We start from the raw sequence: 22,816 nt of genomic DNA, 5'->3' as shown, positions 1-22,816 counted from the left end.
ATTGTATTTCATCAATTCTAAGGTGTTGGTTATGCATCATAACACTACATCACTTAATTCATCGCAAAAAGCATTCACTGCAATAAGTTATGTCAGAAATGAGAGCAATAACTGGTATCTGAAAGTTGGATAGCAGATGTCAAGAGTAAAGGGGTCTAAACACATTGGGGATCCAGTAGCAAAGGGTTCAATTAAAATGTAATTTGCTCCTTGACTCTGTCAGCTGTTTCTTTGCTTTGTAATTAAACAGAAACCAAGTAATGCTTTTGGGACCATTCTTCATAGCCCAATACAAAATAAAATTATTTCATTGATAATCAGCTTTTATTTTTGCATGTAGCACTAGTGTGCTCCTAAAGTTTGCATTTAAAAACATGCTGTATCTATTTACCAGAGTTCAAAACTTGTAATTAAAATTTTGATAATAGCAATGAAAATCTATTTTTCTGTAATTCCTGACAATTCCTCAACATACTTTTTACTCTTTATCATAAAATAACTCTATAATATGTTATTATTCCATAAGTCAATTCATGAGTACAGTGTTTCTTGGAGTGACAGTTAAGTAAAACACAGGGACTCTTATAGTAGTTGGAACAATCTGATTCTGGGAGTAGTGGTGATACAGAATTAGAAGCATTATTTATGACCTAGAGGCAGTGAATACTCATGCATATAATGCAAGCAACACAAAGGAGGTTTGTGTGCCCATAGCTCATACTTGTAATCCTAACTATACAGGAGCCTGAGATCCAATTGCAGGAGTTTGAAACCATTCTAGCTAGAAAAGGCAATGATACTGTTATCTTCAATTAACTAGCAAAGGGAAGTGAGAGGGAATATCAAAAACGAGAGACAAAGGATAAAAAGACAAATGACTCCAAAAGCAATACTTGCAAAACCATTTGGTGTAAACCAACTGAACAATGCATGGAGGGAGAGGGAGAGGGGGAGGGGAGAGGGGGGAATGAGGGAGAAGATAACAAACAGTACCAGAAATGTACCCAAGGCCTAACATATGAAACGGTAACCTCTACCTCTCTGTACATCACTTTGACAATAAATAAGAGTTAAGACTTTTTTTTTTTTTTTTTTTTGGTCAGTCCTGGGCCTTGGACTCAGGGCCTGAGCACTGTCCCTGGCTTCTTCCCGCTCAAGGCTAGCACTCTGCCCCTTGAGCCACAGCACCACTTCTGACCATTTTCTGTATATGTGGTGCTGGGGAATTGAACCCAGGGACTCATGTATATGAGGCATGCACTCTTTCCACTAGGCCATATCCCCACACCCCTAAAGACACCTTTTTTTTTTTTTTTTGGCCAGTCCTGGGCTTTGGACTCAGGGCCTGAGCACTGTCCTTAGCTTTTTTGCTCAAGGCTAGCACTCTGCCACTTGAGCCACAGTGCCACTTCTGGCCATTTTCTGTATATGTGGTGCTGGGGAATTGAACCCAGGACCTCATGTATAAGAGGCAAGTACTCTTGCCACTAGGCCATATCCCCAGCCCTAACAATAAATAAGAAAATAAAAGAGAGAGAGAGAGAAACTAAACACATGACTCAAGTGTATAGTGCCAGTTCTGAGTAAAACAGCTGGATGAGAGTACAAAGCCATGAGTTCAAGCCTTGGTATAGGAAAACAAAAACAAAACCAATTGACCAAGTGGAAAAATGCGTTTTGTATAATGGAACTTTCTAGACTTTAGCTCTCATATTACTAGGAATAATCTAGGATGTTACAAACTTTAGGTGGTAGCACCATTAGATCTTGAGAACCTATTGAGTACTGTGCATGTTTAATTCAACCACAACCCCTAAAAGTTTAGTGTTAGAATTAGAAGGAAACAAGCCCCATATGACAAGACACATGGCTAAAATCTCTTGAAATTAGGTTATCTGACATTTCCATAGTTTTCCCTCAAGGTTATGATATTCTGTTTGCTCTTACAAATAAGATTCATAGGTCAATCTATCATTCTTATTGCATGGTAGATAACATTCTTCTAGTATTTTCACAAAATTGTCTTAATAAAGAGATTCTTACTGAAACAATTTATTAACAGATGAATATGTTGCCTGGTATGGGATTAATTTATCATGTGAACAGGTTTAACACTGCTCATTAACAGAAGTGTGTCTTTCAAAAGGAAAGATAAATAATTAGTAGGGTTATATTAATAATCATATGCTAATGTATCCTCTGGCAATTACTGAATAAAGATTTCATGGATAAAAAACTGTGGCTACAGGCAGCCATGAAATCACCTATTGTATGTTACCAAGTTCAAAAATATATTTAAAAACTATATTCGGGGCTGGGAATATGGCATAGTGGCAGGTGTGCTTGCCTCGTATACATGAAGCCCTCGGTTCAATTCCCCAGCACCACATATATAGAAAAGGCTAGAAGTGGCGCTGTGGCTCAAGTGGCAGAGTGCTATCCTTGAGCAAAAAGAAGCCAGGGACAGTGCTCAGGCTCTGAGTTAAAGCCCCCAGGACTGGCAAATAAAACCCAAAAAACTATATTGTTGCTAAACCTATGTGCATATTTAAAACAACAAAATCAATAGCTCACTACTAAAGCTATGTATAGCATTAAAAGACATGTAACTAATTTGTTGTAAAGTTCTTAATTTTCAGTAAATATTGATATTCAAAATATAAATATTGAAGTTAATGTTCAGGTTATAATACAGTGGTGTGTATAAATAAGTGGTGTATACATGAATTTAAATGGTACTAAAGCTTCAGTCTGTGTAAAGTACAATGCAGTTTGATGCTGTATAGAAAAATCAGATCCTATTCATCCAAACCTATCTGGAAATGCCCAAGTGAACACCGATGGAACTGCATGACTCTCTTCAAGGAATATGTGTATCCTTTTACACCCCACAGATAGATGTCCATTTTCCATTTCCTTTTCAGGTGGGAATTGACCTGTGATGTAACTATAGGCAATAGGATATAAACAGTAGTAATGCACCAGTGATTTGTGTCCCTTATACTTCTCTTCATGGTTCTATGTTTTTTCCCCATCTGGCCTCTCTTAGTGTGAACTGTCACGCTAATCTTCCAGTCATGCTATGAACAGGAAAGAGTCTCTGTCGTGGATGTGAGGACTCTAGACATGACTGTTTACTAAGTAATGCTTCATTTTCAAGAATTGTTTTTGTATGTCAGTAAAGAATTTGTATTAAGTACTTGAAATACAGTATCTACATAAATCCCATTTATGTTTTAATGTGACCAAATATATACTACTGTTGGTTATGTTGTGTTAACAGGACTGAGAACAAAGTCAATGCATGTGATGATGATGAAGATGTGTGTGTGTGTGTGTGTGTGTGTGTGTGTGTGTGTGTGTGTGTGTGTGGTCTGCACAGATGTTCACAGAATTTCCTTTCTTTAAAAAATATTATTATTGTAAAGATGATATACAGAGAGGTTGCAGTTCCATAAGTCAGGTAATTAGTACATTTCTTTTTGAGCAGTGTTTCCCTTCCCCTCACTTTCTCCCAGTTTTACCTTCCCACCCACCCCCAAGATTTGTATAATTTTCAACATAGGGTCTAGAGATTATCATTGCTTCATTTGTTCACAGTTTGACACACCATTTCTGTGCTACCCCTTTCCCTCCCACAAAGACATACACTTACAAATGAGACAAAAGTTACAGAAAGCAAAAACAGCAACAAAACGTAAATATCTTTCTGCTTTCCATTTCTTGGAATTCATTTAGACAAATATCATTTATATGCTCATACACACATATATCTTTTAATGAAACATTATTAAAATAGTTATTTTAAATACTACCATATTTGACTGAGAGAGAAGCAAAAAAAAATGGAGGAGCTGTAAAGCCTGGGTAAATCTACTATACAAACAAATTACAGAACTTTAGGCAGAAGAACGCTGCTTAATTCTAGTGGGAACCACATCAATCATGACAAAGGATTTCACTTATTGTGTTATTTTGTATATTAAACTATAATAAGCAATGAGGATGCACAAAAAAAACTCATTTCTACATGAATACCTATGGAAATACTATAAAACTTGAGACTAAAATTAGCAAAGGTGTTTCAACAGCAGAGGCAAAGTGAAAATTATCACATGTAAAGATAAGGCTAAATCAAGACTGCTGTAGAGTCAGAGTACAACTTCAAATGTTTCTGTCAATATAAGGAATTTGGGTAAAGCCAAGTTTGAAGTAGCAATTCCAGTAAAGATACAGAAAATATTTTCAGGAAAAAAAAAGTTTCTTGACTAGAACTCAGGTTTTAAATATGCAAATTATTCTTGAGGAAATAGCTCAAAGTAAAATATATGAGACTCTCAAGAGGTAAAATATGGATGTCGACAAGGAGCAGAGATTTCTGGGAAGCAATAACAAATTTATGAACGAAAGAAATAGACAAGGGACTCCCTGAATTCATAAAGCTAATGAAGGTATCTGCTTTAAAAAGAAACATATTTTTGCAGATTCTCTGAAAATTGAAAACACACAGAAGTTGCAATTAGCATTTTAATGAATTATGTAATATATGGGGGAACTATACTTCCTCAGTCCTTATTTGTCAAATAAATCCTAGATCTTAGTATAATTTAGAGAGAACAGAAAATGAGCAGGTGAGGTATGATAATTTCTAAAAATGGCTTCAGAAGTGTGTGTGCTCCCACATGCTCTTCTAGAATATTGCTAGTACCTTCTCAGTGGGCTGTGCCTGTTTCCTTCTTTAGGGAGCTGTGTCTCTTTTAACAATGATGATAGTGAAGGTGCTATGAGGAGCCTTCCCAGGCTTCATGTTAAATCAAGTACAGCCCACAACTTTCCCCAGGCCTGCTCAGGGACTCTTGCCCTTCCACCCTGATTGGTTTCTTATCTTCCTTATTCCTTCCTACCTCTCACTTCCCATGCACATCAAATTCACCTGAGAACCCTACCACCAGATGTTAAAGAAGTCTATAACAAACTACAGAGGAGAGACATCTATACAAAACCAAGAATAAAGGAAGGGAGTCATCCACTTAATGTAACTTCCAGTTGTGTGAGGGAATAGGTCTTCAAATCATTCCAGACCTTAAACTTGTCAGGGTACAGGGGTACTGTGAAGAAGTCTCAAACTGTCTCCACTCTACCTAGTTTAAATGCAGACCCACTGTCTTCACAACCATAGATAATGGTTTATTTCACTAAGTTCTGTAAGTCTGCAGGTGTCTACTCTTTTTTGCCTTTATTATGTGGCTGAAAGATACATCCTGATGTTTAAATTAATGAAGGATTTAGGTGCTCAACCATGATATTCATAAAACCGGGGATTCTATTTTTTCTACTTAGCATCAACATATATTCCGTTTTGTAAACTTATTAAAATTTTATCATTCTGCGTTTCCTGTCATTATTTACATTATTTACACTCATATTGCATTCATTATCGATGGCTAGGTAACAACCAGACTCTTAGCAGCTTGATATTATTTCCATTTATTTTCTCATGGTCCCTTTAGGATAGTAGTCTGATGATCACTTGTATGTACTGACTTGCTAAGGGTGTCACAAGTGTTATCAATGCACTAACCAGCTTGTGTGCCCATCTGGAAACTGGACCAGGGAGAATCCACAAACATACACCCTGAGATAACAAGGTAAAACCCTTTCTTTACATCGGTAGAATGTACTGTAGTTTACTCATTTATAATTAACAAAAACATACACCTAGATTTTCATTGATCAGTCCTCTGATTTTTTTCCAATTATCCTTGAAATTGCTTTGTATTGTGTTTTTTTGGGAAAAGAGATATGCCGAGTTTTTTTTTTTTTTTTTTTTTTTTTTTTTTTTTTTTTTTTTTTTTTGCTAGTCCTGGGGCTTGGACTAAGGGTCTGAGCAGTTCCCCTGGCTTTTTTGCTCAAGGCTAACACTCTACCACTTGAGCCACATCACCACTTCCAGCCTTTTCTGTTTATGTGGTGCTGAGGAATAGAACACAGGCCTTCATGCATGCTAGGCAAGCACTCTACTGCTAAGCCACATTCTCAGCCCCAGTTGTTGTTTTATCTAACAACTGCTTTTGGGAACTTGCCCATCTCTGGTACTCAAATGGGAGTTGTGTCCCATTTTATTATTTTTAAAGTTTACATTGAACATGTTTCTCTTCTCTGCTCCCTCTATCCACTGGGGGCTCCTCTTTGGCTCCTTCAGTTTGCTGCTTCGTGTTGGAAGTACAGCAGGCAGGTGATGATGCGCAAGTTCTCGCGGGACCTCTGTCAAAGTGAGTGATCATTGATGGCCATCGTTACCCTGAGCTCTACAAGGCTGGGGTGTTTTCCACATCTGCTGTTCACAGCTCTCCACTGTTATCTGTGTACTTTGCCAATGCACGAATCTCTTTGGAGATAGAATTCACTAGTGTGTTACTAAATGTCAGTTTTCTTTTGCAGAAAATACAGTACTGTGTCTGAATTAATTATTAATATTTAAAAGATTTCATTCCTTCTTCCTCATTTGCTTTGCCCCTGGCCTTGTCAGTCCCTTTGTTTGGCAGAATTCTGCAAAACGTATTTCACCCACTACTGAGATTGTTCATTCCCTGATGTGTTTGTATTGATTTGTTTCTGGTGGTAGCTTGTCCTAAAATGTGTGTAGAAAGCGAGGTAAAATTGTTGTGTAGTGCATGCTTTGCGTGGAATTCAGAGGGAAACCCAGATTCATTGATTAACAATGCCAAAAATGCAAGTAACCAGCCATTGTAGAAAGGACAGTGGTGCTATTTCTCTTTTGTGGCCTTTTAGACTTTTGTTGCCCGAAAATTCCATTTTATCAGGAACCCATTTTCCACCTGGTCTTTCCTGACAGAGTTTTTCTACTTTTAACAGTTTCTAAATAAAATTCTGTATTTCAATAGTTAAAAAAGTATATTGTATCTGATTATTAGAATATCTTTTCAATATAGCTTACTTTAAGGGTGTCCATGATTGGCCAGGCCTACCCAAGACAACCTACCATTTGGTGAACATACAGTCAAAGGAACAGGGGAATTATTTGCATCTGTATCATCCTATTCAATGTCCCGTATGCCTTAAAATAATGAAGGAAATTACATTCTATTCCTTTTAGTATATTCTACATTAGAAGCAAATTATTGGGTATATCTAAACTCAGAGGGCACATACAATGCAAAAGCTTGTGCATTTCATTATTATATGAAGATGGAGAGAATCTGAAGCTAATGATTAAGTCAGTTTTATTCAGTAAGGAAATAATGTAATGTGAAATCCCACAATTCAATGGGCAGCCTTAAATGCATAGTAAATAAAGTGTACTTTTTAATAATTTTGATGGTATATAGTTACAAAGGAAGCTGCATTACTGCTTCAAAAAGCAATCAGAGATGATAAAAATTGAAATGTGAACAAAAGAGATAAAGCACTTGAAAAAGTAAAAGGAATTATTGAGTGAGAATAAAACGTTCTTTCTTCTTATTGGACCTTTTATAATACACAATGCACTGGGGTAGTGTTACTGAATCAAAGAGGAGGACTGTGAGCACAGAGAAATTTTGTGCTTCACCAATGAAAATTCTTAATAGTTGCTTGATCGACATGTCCAAATTCAATATGTGCATCTTGCTTACTGTCTGATAGTGAAGACATTGTAGCCCCGTAGCAGGCTGACATCCCCAGGAAAAGGTATCCTGAAGAAGTGGCTAGGTAAATGGGTGAAGAAATCCTTGAGGAATAGAGAAAGGGTTGTCACTTGTTTTCCCTTTAAGCTAAGATTCACATGAAGAAAATTAGGAATCTTTTAATTCCTGAATGACATATTCCTATTCAAATGTATAACATACTCCATATCCCATCTTTCCTGTACTATGAAATTTATTGTATTTCAGGAACCTTTATGTGAACCTACATGCCACCATGTAACTGATGTTCCACAAATGAAGCCTCTTTGTAGGTTGTTTACATTTGGAAAACTACCTAGTTCATGAGGGAGAAAAATGATCGCAAGCAATTTGTCTATTTTCTTATAACCTTTCTGTGGGCCCAAAATGTGATGTTCATTCTTTTACATTTGCCCTGTTTTTGAAGCTGCAAAACAATTTGCCAAACATCAAATGCTTTTTACTATAATTATTCCATTTTTAAAATTTAATTTTATTGTTAATATGATGTACAGAAGGGTTACACTTACATACATAAGGTAGTGAGCACATTTATTGTCAAATTTGTTACACCTTCCTTCATTTTTCTCCTACTTTCCCTCCCCCATCCCCCAAATTGCACAGTTCATTTTCAGCATGTTGTCTGGTATAACTGTTGAATGGTGAGACAAATGACAAAGGGCTAACCAGTTAGTCCATTTTTAAGAGGCATGTGCTTCATCTTTGGCTAATATTTGATCACATGTTGTAAGAGACCTACAAATCTAGCATTTGATTTGTTTCTCCTTTTGAACATTCATTCTATAGTTTAGACATTACCCATGCGTATTATGTAGTGAAGCAAAATCTTAGAAAAATTTAAACAGTCAGATTGCACTTTTATAACATAGTGCCTTCTAATTAGCACTTACTCATTGGATGTATGAATAAGCATCTAGAAGCTGAGTGCGGTTTAAACACTTGCCTTCATGATTGATCTATGGTGTTCAACTGTGTCTCACAGATGCCATTTTATAAATATTTTTAAAATTTGGCTGTATTCTCTTAAATTAATAATTAGCATTATTAATGTTTTTCTATTTTATGCACAGAATTTTCAGAGGTGTGTATATTTCTCCCCCAGTGTTTCTGTTTCATAGACTGTGTGGAGAATTTTGCATGCCTGAGTAAGATACAAATTTCATTTCAAAACTGCTTCAGTGAATCTCAAGAACATTTGAAGTCTGAAAATGCCATTGTACATTTGGGATAATTTTGAAAGCATGTATCAAAGTCAACTTTATGAAGCAATTTTTGATGAATAAGGAGAAACTATTTTCAATATCCTGTCTCTTGTTCAATTATTAAAATCATCATGAAACTATTTTTCTGCATTGCATTGACATTTGTATACAGTAACAAATGCATCAAACAATGGGAGATAATTTTTGCTTTTTTATTTTGCCCATATTAGTCTTTACTATAGTTTTGACTTCATTTGTTGAACTAGTGGTTTTGAAATCACCTTGACATTTACAGAGATTAGAAACTTCAGTAGATGCTTTGTGAAAATAAGTACAGCAAAAATGTTGTCATTAATAAAGTTCATCTGATTTTTCTTGGCTGACCTTGAAGGTGAGATAACAGATCCATTATGTCTGCACAGAAACAAACAGACACTTCTCAGAGAGGCCTTGTATGGAGAGTTAAGTCTGGAAATCTTTCTGCTAAGGACAAATTCTATCTATCTATCTATCTATCTATCTATCTATCTATCTATCTATCTATCTATCATCTATCTGTCATCTATCCCTCTCTATAAACCATCTGTATGTGGAATGTATTTTCCTCTCCTCATTATTTTATAATCTATATATTTTTAAAAGCAAGAGAAGAATGTAGGTAATAATGGGAAACAATAAATCCATTAAAATCTGAACAGAAATGATAGCAAACAGGAGAGTATATTCATCATGTTTGCTTTCATGTTTATTATCATGTATTTAATTTTAGTGAATGCCATTCCAATGATAAAATTTTCACCTGTCATCCTCTCTTCATATTTACTTTGTATCTTTATACTACATTACTGTGCTTCAGCTAGTGCAATGTGAGTTTGTCCAATCAACAAGATGTAGAACAAGTGCTCAGAGTCCCTTACCTTACTTCTGTATAGATGCTTCACATATATCATTAAAAGTTGATTGGTCTGCTGGTAGTAAATAATTTGAAGGAAATCTAACTTGAAGGAAATCTAACTTAAAGGAAATCTGTAGCTTATTTAGAGCAGGCCTGACCACTCTTGACCCACAAAGACATCTCTCTATACTCTGAAGTGCAGTACTACCTAAGCAGCTATGTATGGAAAGTGTTCTTTATTTTTTTCTTATTTATTGTCAAAGTGATGTACAGAGAGGTTACATTTTCATATGTTAGGCCTTGGGTACATTTCTTGTACTGTTTGTTACCTCCTCCCTCATTCCCCCCTTTTCCCTCCCTTTCTCCTCTCCCTCTCCCCCCATGAGTTGTTCAGTTGGTTTACACCAAATGGTTTTGCAAGTATTGATTTTGTCTCTCGATTTTTTTTTTTTTTTGGCCAGTCCTGGGCCTTGGACTCAGGGCCTGAGCACTGTCCCTGGCTTCTTCCCGCTCAAGGCTAGCACTCTGCCACTTGAGCCACAGCGCCGCTTCTGGCCGTTTTCTGTATATGTGGTGCTGGGGAATCGAACCTAGGGCCTCGGGTATACCGAGGCAGGCACTCTTGCCACTAGGCTATATCCCCAGCCCTTGTCTCTCGATTTTGATGTGAGTGTTGTGGTGAGACAGATGAGAAGGTGAGCCCTCCTCTCATTTTCCTCCATTAAATCTTTCCTCTGTTCCTTTCTTTTTACCAAATCAGTCTTCTCAATTTATCACAGATAGCATTGGAATGAGACTTTGCATTCATTTTTCTCATGTAGAAATGTCAGGTGGCCAGTCTACTAACTCACTAGTGTCACCGTCCTTAAAGATATAAAGTTATTCAAAAATAATTAAACAGGGCTTGAACTCAGGGCCATATGCTTGCTAGGCAGGTGCTTTACAATTTAGGTCTCTTTGTAGCTGGTTTAAAATTCAGTACCTTGGGGGAGGAGGGTGGGGGGCATGAGAGACAAGGTAACAAACAGTACAAGAAATGTATCCAATGCCCAACGTATGAAACTGTAACCTCTCTGTACATCAGTTTGATAATAAAAATTTGAAAAAAAAATTCAGTACCTTGTCTTGTAAATAAGTTTATCTGATTGGGGGAGGGAAAGGGAGAGCACAGAAATGGGGGGGTGAAAGGATGAAAAATGCAGCAGTGATACTCACTAGACATTATGTTGAAAATTAAGTATAAAACTATGGGAGAGGGAGGGAGGAAAGAGGTGACACTGTTCAAAAGAACTGTACTCATTACTTGATATATAATTGTAAACCCTCTTACATCACCTTTACAATCACATTTTTTTTAGCTTGTACTATAATTACATTTTTGCTTTTTTTCTCCTTTATTGTCAAAGTGAAGTACAGGGGTTTACAGTTTCATATGTAAGGCAGTGAGTACATTGCTTGTTCATCTTGTTACTCGTTAAAGAGAAATTATGCTTGGTACACCTACTCTAATACAGTGAAAACCCTGGAAGTAAAATGGAAGACTATGTGCTTCTTCTAGATAGGACAGCTGAAAATTATAGTTTGGGCTGAGAGGTTCTCTTCATTCTATGCCTCATGACAGAACTACAACTTTTGTTTGGAGAGACAATGACAACAGGAAATGATAGTCATGCACACTAAAAGTGAATTTCAAATGACATGATCAGAAATGATTATTTTGGGCTATTTAAAGAAATGTCTTTTATAATTTTCCATTTGCACTTATGTCAAATATCTAAATACAATCCAAGAATTTATTAAATATTCTAATTTCTTACTTTTCATTCTTATTTTTCATATCTATACATCCATAAATTCTGTCAATTCTACATTTTTGTTCCACAAAACAAGTCCCTAGATCTTTGTAATGAGTAGGCATTTTTAGATTTTATGGAATTTCAATTTCAATGTGAAGCATTATGTTGAATGAAGGGCAAGATATAATGGTGCTTTAGAAGAATTAATCAGTAATTCACTTTGGAGGCAATAATGAGAGGAGAATAGAGATATCGAGGAAATGTTTTTAGAGAATAAATATGTAAAAAAATATATCCAACTTTATATACCCAAACCAGGACAGAGATCACTCTTGACTTTATAGCTCAGATTTACTCATAGTAGTTAGCATCTGTGGAAGGAAGGAGGGGGAGGACCGGCTGTGTTAGTAGCTCCAGAAATTGCTTCAGTACTGATTTAAGGCTAGGGGTATGGTTAGCAGGCAGGAGGAACTGATCTCAAATTACAATCCCAATATCACTAAATAAATCAATCATTAATAAATGAAAAGGAAATTAATATGAATTCTTGAGGTCTTCACCAACACTATATTTATCACTGGCTTGGAAAGCATCTTATTGTCATACTTTAGGTAATTTTTTCCAGAAGTATGTCAGTCTTTTCATCTTTTCTACATTTGCTGTTTTTCATGCTTGGTATTTTGAGGGCAATACTGCACTATAACATCTGCAGTGGTCTTTTCTATCACTAACCAATTGTAGAAACCCAGCTTATATAACATGTATATGTATTTATGTATGTATGTATGTATATATTATTGTTATTGTAAAGGTGAGTTACAGAGAGGTTACAGTTATATAAGTTAGGTAATGAGTACCTTTCTTTTTGAACAATATCACCCTTTCCCTCATTTTCTTCCATTTTTTCCCTCCCAAAGCCCCTCACCAACAATTTGTATAGTCTATTTTTAACATAATGTCTAGTACCACTGATGCCTTTGTTCACCCTTTGTCCCACCATTTCTGTACTCCCTCTTATTCTCCCCAAACAGATAAACTTGAAATGTAAGACAAATGGTACAGAAACGTAACAAACAGTTACAAAGGAGAAGAAAAAATACTCAAAGAGCAAAATAACAAAAAAAAATCCACCTCTTCTTTCCATTTCTTTGGATCCATTTCAATAAACATCGTTTTATGTGATCATATGTATGTAGCTATTAAGCCTTTGTGATTTTTCCTAAGAACATCCTCCTTTGGTCTCACTGTATGAGTGCCTCATTCCTGTATAATTTGTTATATCCAAATGTATTTTTTGGACTTTTACAATCTAGTGTGTTTACTTGTAGATTTATAGGCACATTCTGGTTACAACAAATGAGAGAAACCATGTCATACTTCACTTAAAATAAAAATTTTCAAGTCTTCCCATTTCCTTACTCATGGCAAATATCATTCTTTTGGCTGTAAGCATAACATTTCATTGAATATATATATATATATGTATATATGTGTATATATATATGTCACATTTTCTTGATTAATTCATTCATCCAGTGAGGGGCACCTAGGTGGATTCCTTATCTTGGCTATGGTAAACAGTGCTGCAGTGAACATGTTTGTGCTTGTAATTTAGTGTATCCTTGTTTTTGATCTATAAGATAAATGCCCAGGAGTGGAATTGCTGTGTTATACTGAAAATCTGTGTTTAGTCTTTTGAGGAACCTCCATGCTGCTTTCAAGAGTGGTTTAACAACTTTACATTCCCACCAACGGTGTAGTAGTGTTCTCATATTTTTAAGTGGTATATGTGCATAATGCATATTATTCATCCTTGTGGATTAGTGGTAGAGTACTTGCCTAGCATGCATAAGGCCCTGGTTGATTTCTCAGTACCACATTAAAAAAAAAGCCAGAAGTGGCACTGTACTCAAGAGGGTACTAGCTTTGAGCAAAAGAAGTTCAGGGACCATGCCCAGGCCCTGAGTTCCAGCCTCAAGACTGGGGGGAAAAAAAATTAATGAAATACTGTGACCTGCAGGATGTCCTAGAATACATGAAGAAGGAAAAACAGAAAGATAGAAGCAAAATTAATCCCAGAAAGACAAGTGCCACATATTCCTATATGTATAAGGGAAACAGATGACCCATAGAAATAGGAATAAAACTAGTTGCTACTAGAAACTGGAGAAAGGATAGTTAGTTGCTTCCAAGATACAATTATATAAGAGAAACAACCTGTAATGTTTTATTGACTAACAAGGAAACTATGGTTGACAACAATTAAGTTTTCCAGAAATAGCTGCTGTAAAGGACTTTGGAATGTTTCCAGTACAGAGAAACAATAATATTCATAGCTGGAATGCCTATCATTCTGATCTACTTGTCAAACATTGTGAACATGTGAAAATGAAAAACAAATTAAATGTGTATTTTTGAAAATTTGCTAAAATCAAGCACTAGAAATTTGAATAATAGTAGCAAAATTATAGTCATCATAGAAAAGTTATGAATAGTATACTAGCAACAGAAAATTTGTCATACAATTTGAATATTTTATTTATTCTGATCAAGAGATACACAGACAAATTGCGAGGAAGGGGACGAGTAACAAAGCTTCTACTCACCCAGCTTTCAATACATTTCTAACATCCTCCAAATATACTGATTTCTCATTCAAGTGTCTCTTAGATATAGGCATAGAGACATATTTCCTGATCAATCACAAGATTCAATTTCCTACAATGAAAGGAAAAAAGTACTTCACATCAATTTTCAGAACAAAGGCCCCAATCACTTCTCCCAGCCTCCATTTCCACAGTGCAGTGCATTTCACAACTCTCAGGCTTCCTGCAAATATAAATGGCTACATAACAAACAGAAGTCCTTTGAGGGGGCATCTGGGTCCCTCTGTGACTTGCAAATGATCACCTCTGACTTGAATCACAGCAGTATCCCAAATTTTTCGGATTCTTATTTGATCATAATTATTTTTGTACCGGTTGTGATTTTCATGGTGTGAGGAATATTGTGGTTCTGTCTCTTAGCCTTCACAGAGTACAAGTCTTTGTGGAACATGCAGAGCCATTATAAGAACACTAACTATGTATTTATGGAAATTAAGTTTGTTACAACTGTCACACTTCAAGATTCCAATGTAGCCATCAAAAGTGTGATTAAAGCAGACAACCTTTGAGGATCCTTTGAACTCTAACATTGTTTAATTTTCTCTGCACAGAAGGAAACAGAATAAAAGAGAGGTTCTATATTTAACACCCCATAATTTTCTTGAGTAAGTGCAATGTCAAAACATAATGACTGAAATAATTTGTTATCCTTAAAGAGGGGAAATTATACTTATATGCCTCAGTGAAAAATTATGACCTTGCTTTAACATTGACATAATAGAAAATTACCAAGGTAATTGCAGTATTTACAATGTTTCTTTCTAAATAAGCTACTTTCATATTTTTTTTTGTTTTTTGAAGATATTGTAGTGTTAACTAGTTGTCTACAGTTGTATTTTCTACTTAGGAAAAACACAAATTTAGGAGTTGACCTATTCGTATTGTACAAGGAAATCCAGGACAGACATTACAATTTTTGCATTAGTTCCATTTCTTCAATCTAATGAAAGTGTTCCCTCTTATCTAGACCCTCTGTAATTTCCAGATTTTTTTAAAAAAAATGATAAGAACTGCAATTCTGATACTCAGGTATATTGAAGAGAGATTGGTGTCCTTTTACATTCGATCACACGTATGTATGCCTAAAAGATAGTTTTGAGCCACTGTAGAAATAAGAGCGAATAAATGTATTAAGATGAGAAATCATATTCTTAAATCATTTGAATTTGAAAGCATTGTAGGATCATGATGCAATTCAAGATTTCTTTGTTGTGGTTGATATATATGTATGTATATACACACATATATATAAATATATAAATATAAATATATATAAATAATAAATATATATAAACGTTTGTAACTAGCGGTACAGAGAAGTTGCCATTCAACTAAGTCGTTTATGAATACAATGCATCTTAGTCAATGTTGCCCTTTTCAATATTCTTACCCATCCATCCCAATCCACTACTTCCCCTAGTTTTCTTAATTTTGTAGGATATACATTGAGTTGTTTTTCTTTCTTTTATAAACTGCATTGTCCCTTCCCAATTCTTCTTTGCATTAATCTTAGTCTACACTCACTAGACCTTTGTGCTTCTATATACTTATTACATGGATCAGGTTTTTCTTATTACCTCTTTCTTTTCCTTTCTTCCTTCCTTCCTTCCTTCCTTCCTTCTTTCCTTCCTTCCTTCTTTCCTCCCTCCCTCCCTCCCCCCTCCCTCCCTCCTTTCTCTCCCTCCCTTCCTCTTTCTTTCTTTCTCTTCTTTCTTTCTTTCTTTCTTTCTTTCTTTCTTTCTTTCTTTCTTTCTTTCTTTCTTTCTTTCTTTCTTTCTTTCTTTCTTTCTTTCTTTCTTTCTTTCCCTTCCATCCTTCCTTCCTTCCTTCCTTCCTTCCTTCCTTCCTTTCTTTCTTTCTTTCTTTCTTTCTTTCTTTCTTTCCTCTCTTTCTCTCTCTCTGTCATGCACACACACACACACACACACACACACACACACCTGCACACACATCCACATCTCACATTTCAACCCAAATTTCAATATGCTCTGAAGAAGGGGTTACGTTTAACTTCATATTTTCAGGAAAATGTGACAGTGGTGACTGCCTAGACCGTTAATAGTAATTCATTAATTTCTGGCATTATAGAACTTGAATTTTTTTTCATTTTGACAGTATTAAATTTTTATCAACATTTTGTAAAAAATATATATTCATTTATCTATTTTAAAAAGGCTCTTGGCAGAATCCAAGTTCATATCTACAACAGTTTCCATATAAATATTTTGGAAGAATGTGAAAAAATTGAAAACCTCATACATTAGTGGATATTTAAGATGTGAAATCTACTATAGAAATAGTTTGGCATATGTTTCAAAGTGAATTACAGAGTTTCCATTTTATGTATCAATTCAATGTACATACACACACACACACATACACGCACACCCCTCCAAGAGAATTGGAACATCTCTTCAAATATAACACGGTCATGGTGGTATATTATAATAACCTAAATGTGAAAATTATCATAATAACCATCATTTGATAAATGGATAAAAGAACATGACACATATACATAATGGAATATTATTCAAATTTGAAAAGAAGTAAAATACTGACACATCTTAAGCATGAATGAACATTATACTAAGTGAAAACTCCAGCCAAAAAAATTAACCTATTATGGAATTCCATATAAATGAGATCTTCAGAAAAGGCAAATTCAAAGAGACAGAAAGTCAATTAATAATTGTGAATGAATGAAGAAAAGAATAAATTGGAAATGACTGTTATTATATACGATGTTTCTTTTGAAGTGCTGAAATTATTCTGGAATCAAATAGAAATGGAAACAATGGTAATTTTACTCTGTGTCATGTATCCAAGGGATTGGAGTTCACATACATGAAAATGTACACACTCCTTTTCACAGAATTTTTATTCATGACATCAGGCTATGGAATTATTGAAATTAATGAATGTGCCCATGAAATTACATATATTTGAATTAATAAGTGTGCCAAAAAATTTTATATATATATATTTATATATATGATTGATTCAAATGAAGGAATGAATTTGCAGGAAAATACACAGAATTGGAGATCACTATTTTAAGCAAGATAAATCAATCTCAGGAAGACAAATGTTGCATAGTTTAACATTTTATATTTTAGTACATTGCTGAATCTAGACATAAAATATTATTAATAATATCAATAATAATGAGAAACATATAAAATGGAACCTAGGGACTGCCAAATATACATATAGTATTTATATACTTATGTATATTTATTTATATATTTATACATTTATATATAAAGTGTTATATGTATTATGTATAGTTTATATATACATGTAAAGAACACTTAGGGTAAATATAATTAAAGACATATATACCCATATATTTATATATAGCATATAATCTATAAAAAAAAGCATATTTGAGGCCAGTAAGTACTAATTGACAAAAGGATGATAGACATCGAGATAGAGTATTAAGAGAGAAAATATAGGGAAGGATATAAGAGTCAATAAAAGAAATAATGCATAGTATTAAAAATCACATTGTGGATATGAATGTGCATATCACAATGAAACCCCTTTATAAATTATATATTTATTTTTTATTTAATTTTATTGCCAAGCTGATGTGCAGAGGGATTACAGTTACACATGTAAGGTAGTGAGAACATTTCTTGTCAAACTTGTTCCCTCTTCCTTTATTTTTCTCCCACCTTTCCTCCTCCTCGACACACCCCCCAGTTGTAAATTATATATTAATAAAACTTAAAGTATAATGTTGGAAATAATTCTTGATACAGGAGTCCTTCCCATCACAATACAAAATAATGCACTTGGAATTGATATTTACTTAATTCATGCTCCATGATGCAACCTGAAAATGGAGATCTTATATTAATTATCAAATTTAATAATCCTTCCAAATTTATTTTAAGATTCTACTTGTGAATCATTTGATCCATTTGTTCTTATTGATTCTAAGTGCTGTACATTTCTAATACTGTTATAAAATTCTCTAAATTGATTTACCTGCTCCAGTTACTTCTTTATAATTACTTCTGCAGATTTAATTAATTCCATAAGCAATCCCAAAGCATCCAATGGGAAAAAGTGCAAATATAATGTCTTACATAGATCTTATATCCTTCAACTAAAATCTAATTCCTACGTGTCAAACCTACTAGTTCTTCTCATCTATATTTTGCCACAATCCTGAAGTAGTCAGTGCCTGAAATTCTTCCTTAACCATAAAGAAAATACTCTCACTTCTGTCTGTAATTCAATCACTTCAGATATGTAAATTGTCCATATTTCAAATCAATTTAAAGGTGCTCAGAATTGTGAACCTTTTTCTAATACCTCTAGAAAGTGTCTAAGTGTACTTTATATTACTACTAGTACTACTACTACTATTTGGTACCAGTATCTTCAACACCTCTAGCTCATGTTCAGCTTATTTCATTCACTAGGGGTTCTGTACAACGTGAGCCACATCTCCACTTCTGTCTTTTTGTTGGTTAGTTAAGAGTTTTATGGATTTGACTACTACCTCTGACTTCAAACTATAATTCTCAGATCTCAGTCTCCTGGGTAACTGGGATTATAAGTGTAAAGCAGTAGCATCTACCAGTGCCCTAATTTCAGATTCTCTGGTACTTATGTTATACAACTTTTCTTAAATTTGCTTAATGTAGGGAAAGAATCATACTTACACTTGTATTTCTAACTACTAATATTTAACCTGACACACAACATATAAAATGTTACTCTAATTAATGTAAAAATTTAAGAATAAACATATATGTAATTTAACTGCTTCTACATAAGTTTATAAATCTGCTTATGACTCAGGAGACAACTCAGTGTCACATTTCCCATTTATAAACTTTGGGAATATTCAAGTATCAGTTTTTTGTTTATATATGAAGAGAACAGATAGTTAATTCTGCTTGATTTGAATTAGATTTCAACCTCGTAACACAATAACAACACTGCACTCAAACAATTCCAATTAGAGCTATGCCTATTAGTAGGAATATCAATAAAATAAATTTAAATTACTGAGTGGAAATTACCTTCAAACTTATATTATTTCAAATCAACAGGTGATGCATGTGAAATGGAAAGCAATTACTGGACACTGAAGATCATTTTCTTCTTGTGTGATCTCTTTGATGTATGACTAGAAAGAAAATGTAAAGAATTCTTATTTGGTGAAGCTTTTCTAAATCCTGTTTTGTTTTGTTTTTGTTGTTATTTTGTTTTTTGGCCAGTCCTGGGCCTTGAACTTAGGGCCTGAGCACAGTCCCTAACTTCTTTTTGCTCAAGGCTAGCACTCTGCCAACTTGAGCCACAGTGCCACTTCTGGCCATTTTCTATATATGTGGTGTTGGGGAATTGAACCCAGAGCTTCACGTATAAGAGGCGAGCACTCTTGCCACTAGGCCATATTCCCAGCCCCATAAGCCTTTTCTAAATCTTAAATGGACACATACAGACGCAAAAGACATTACATGATAGCAGTTACTATTTGATTTCAACTTCAGAAATGAGTCTGAGCCATATATGATCTTGGTGATGGATATTATATTAGCTTAGAAGTGGCTAGAAAGCTGGTGGTTGGTGGCTCACCTCTGTAATCCTAGCTACTGAAAAGGCTGAGATCTGAGGATCATGGTTCAAACCCAGTCTAGATAGGAAAGTCTGTGAGACTCTTATCTCCAATTTGTCACTAGAAAACCTAAAGTAGTGCTGTTGCTCAAGAGGTAGAGCACTCGCCTTGAGCTAAAGAGCTCAGGAGAGTGCCCAGGCCCAGAGTGCAAGCCCCACAACAACCTAAAAGAAGTGGCTAGAAAGATTTTGCAACAGAAGCTGTAAATTAGTATCTGTATGCATAAAATAACATTGGTCCAAGCTTATCAATACACTTGTCTTCCTATTAAATTTCTGCATATTAACAGAAAGTTTAAAATATATAATTAAAATACTGATATTCACTTAACAGTTTTACTAAACTACAAATACTATAGTATATACTATCTATCTAATCATTATCACATCATACAACTTACACTGAGAAGATGTCATCTATACAGATGAGTTGGACCTTTAGAAATGAAACCTAGATTAAGAATTGGTATCATAATCTTTAAAAACAATGTCTTTGACTTACTAAATATCATGTAAATGTACCCTATATAGGAGTTTTGAAATTGAAAAAAATGATAAACTTGTTATAAAAATCAGGAATCTAACAGTTTATCTAACAGGTATCTAACAGTTTAGCATTACTTATGAAAATCTTATGGAACCAGTACATAATAAACAAAATAAACTTTATTTTCCAGTGGGCCAATTTATAACAATCAAATATAATGAACACTTACCAATTATTTGCTTGACTTATAAATTAACAGGGAAAGCAATGAGGGGTTGAAAAGAATTCAAGGACAGATGTATAGAGTGGCAAGTGCTGAAAAAGAATGTGTTAATAAGTTTTAAATTATTGAGTACATCCATGGGGTTTGGGGCAGCAGTTGAGAATAAAGTGTTCCTCTGCCAGACAACAACCAAAATTATACATCTGTACACTTGTACAGGCTTGGTAGTGGGAGAGGATTTCCAGGCAGCACCACAGAGGTATAAAAGCCTGCCCAAATCTAATGGGCTGACTCCCTACATTACAAAGAAAACTAGGAATGCAGTCAAGCCATGTCAGTTAGATATCACAGGGCAGAATACCTGAGAGCAGAGAGTCTCTTAGACAGTGACTCTTGAAATTTGCACAGACTTCATCTGAGTTTTCCACTATGTATGTGTCTGCTGCTAGAAATAGAGAAATCTACCCAAGGCTGGAAACACGGGAAACAAAAAGCAACAGAATAATTCTCAGGAGGCAAAACAGAATTGGGAAAATTTTGTTACCACTGAGTGAAAAACATCACATATGGTGGGGCTTTGGGTAGACTAAGTTAGAAGGGTTTTATCTCTGCAATGGGAGGGGAATTTGAGCCTAAGTCTACTGGGACCATCTAAGAGATTTTAAAAACAAAGCCCCAAAATACATATAACAAAATTAACTGAATTAAAATGTATACATAAAGAGTATGAAATATATGAAGCTTCTTAAAATATAAAATTCATCATGTTAGGTCCATATGATTATATAAAGATAATATAAAATGCAGGAAATGTTATTAACAAAATTGAGAGCATACTAAATTGTAGAACCAGTGCCCAGGGGAATGTAAAACAGTTGTTATATGTATGATGTCAGAAGTTAGGAAATAACTAATTTAAGTACAAATATGGTAGGAAGAAAAATACCCAAAGCAAATTCATGCAGATGAAAACTATGATGTCTAAGATAGAAAATGTTTAATGGGGTTAGTAATAAATTTGCCATTGAAGAAAAGTAGAAATGCACATAAGAAGCTATTTTTTAATATAGAGAGGAAATATGCTCCATGCATATGAATGAGTGATGGGGATTTCAAAACTGTTATTATTAATGAACAAAATTGCTTCCCAGTTTTATCAAAATCTCAAATATAATATCTGCAAAGCTAGTACTCTGAATCCTTTAGGAAAAAACATTGTATGTAAAATATATCTTAAATAAGAGAATATTGTCTATAATCCTCAGCTCTTCAGGAGGCTCAGCTCTGAGAATCACAGTGGGAAGCCAGCCAGATTCTTCTTTTTTTTTTTAAATCATAACCATGTCTGATTTATTTTAGGAAAAAATTAAACTTGAGATGATGCTTCATCCAAAGAAAACAAACAATCCAAAAAATGTTTTGCTCATACTGTCTGGGTAATGAGTAAGCCTTCTATCAAGCTATATATTAAGTAGAGTTTAAAAACAAGTTGTGATTAAAAAGTCATCTCATTGGGCAAGGGTGGCTTACATCTATAATCCTGGCTACTCAGGAAGCTGAGATCTAATGACCAAGTTTTGATGCCAGTTGAGGCATACAAGACCATGGAGAAAATTATCCACTGGTTATCTTCCATTTTTCAGCAAAAAATTGTAACTAGTACTGTCACTCAAGGTAGAGCCCCATCCTTGAACTTTCAGAAAGCCAAATGAAAGAATGAGGTCCCGATTTCAAACTCAAGTACTGGTATCAAAGGAAGGGGGGAAAAGACAACTCTGTAATTTTTTAAAATAAGCATTTCTTGCAAATCAAAACTCTGAGATTTCATCTCATGGCAGTCACAATGGTTATTGTAGAAACGATTAACAATAAATGATAATTAGGATGTGGGGGAGAACGGCTTCTAATACATTGTTGGTGGGAATGTAAGCTAATACAACCACTATGGCAATCAATATGGAGATATCCAAAAACTAAAAATACAACTACTTTATGATCCAGAAATAACACTCCTGGGCTTTAATCCCAAGATATAGTAAGACAGGATCCAATAATGGAATCTGAACACCTATGTCCATTGTAGCAGTATTCACAACAGCTAAGTTATAGAAACAGCCCAGATGCTCTACAATGGATAAATGGATTAAGAAACTTATTATATATGGGATATATATGGAATGGAATTTTATTGAGCCATCAGGGAGAATAAAATTTTGCTACTT

The 22,816-nt window shown here is 34.6% G+C and overlaps 1 long non-coding RNA gene across 1 annotated transcript; it reads left to right on the top strand.

Annotated features, from left to right (window-relative positions):
* The first annotated feature begins 1,036 nt into the window (after positions 1–1,036).
* Positions 1,037–22,758, top strand: LOC125356115. The gene is made up of 3 exons (XR_007211821.1): positions 1,037–1,069; positions 16,539–16,543; positions 22,350–22,758. It is a non-coding gene; the product is annotated as an uncharacterized LOC125356115 (long non-coding RNA).
* The last annotated feature ends 58 nt before the right edge of the window (positions 22,759–22,816 follow it).

This window comes from Perognathus longimembris, chromosome 1, assembly GCF_023159225.1.
Source record: "Perognathus longimembris pacificus isolate PPM17 chromosome 1, ASM2315922v1, whole genome shotgun sequence".
Taxonomy (NCBI): Eukaryota; Metazoa; Chordata; class Mammalia; order Rodentia; family Heteromyidae; genus Perognathus; species Perognathus longimembris.
The sequence above is the reverse complement of the archived record's forward strand: the minus strand, read 5'-3'. Positions and strand labels throughout refer to the sequence as shown.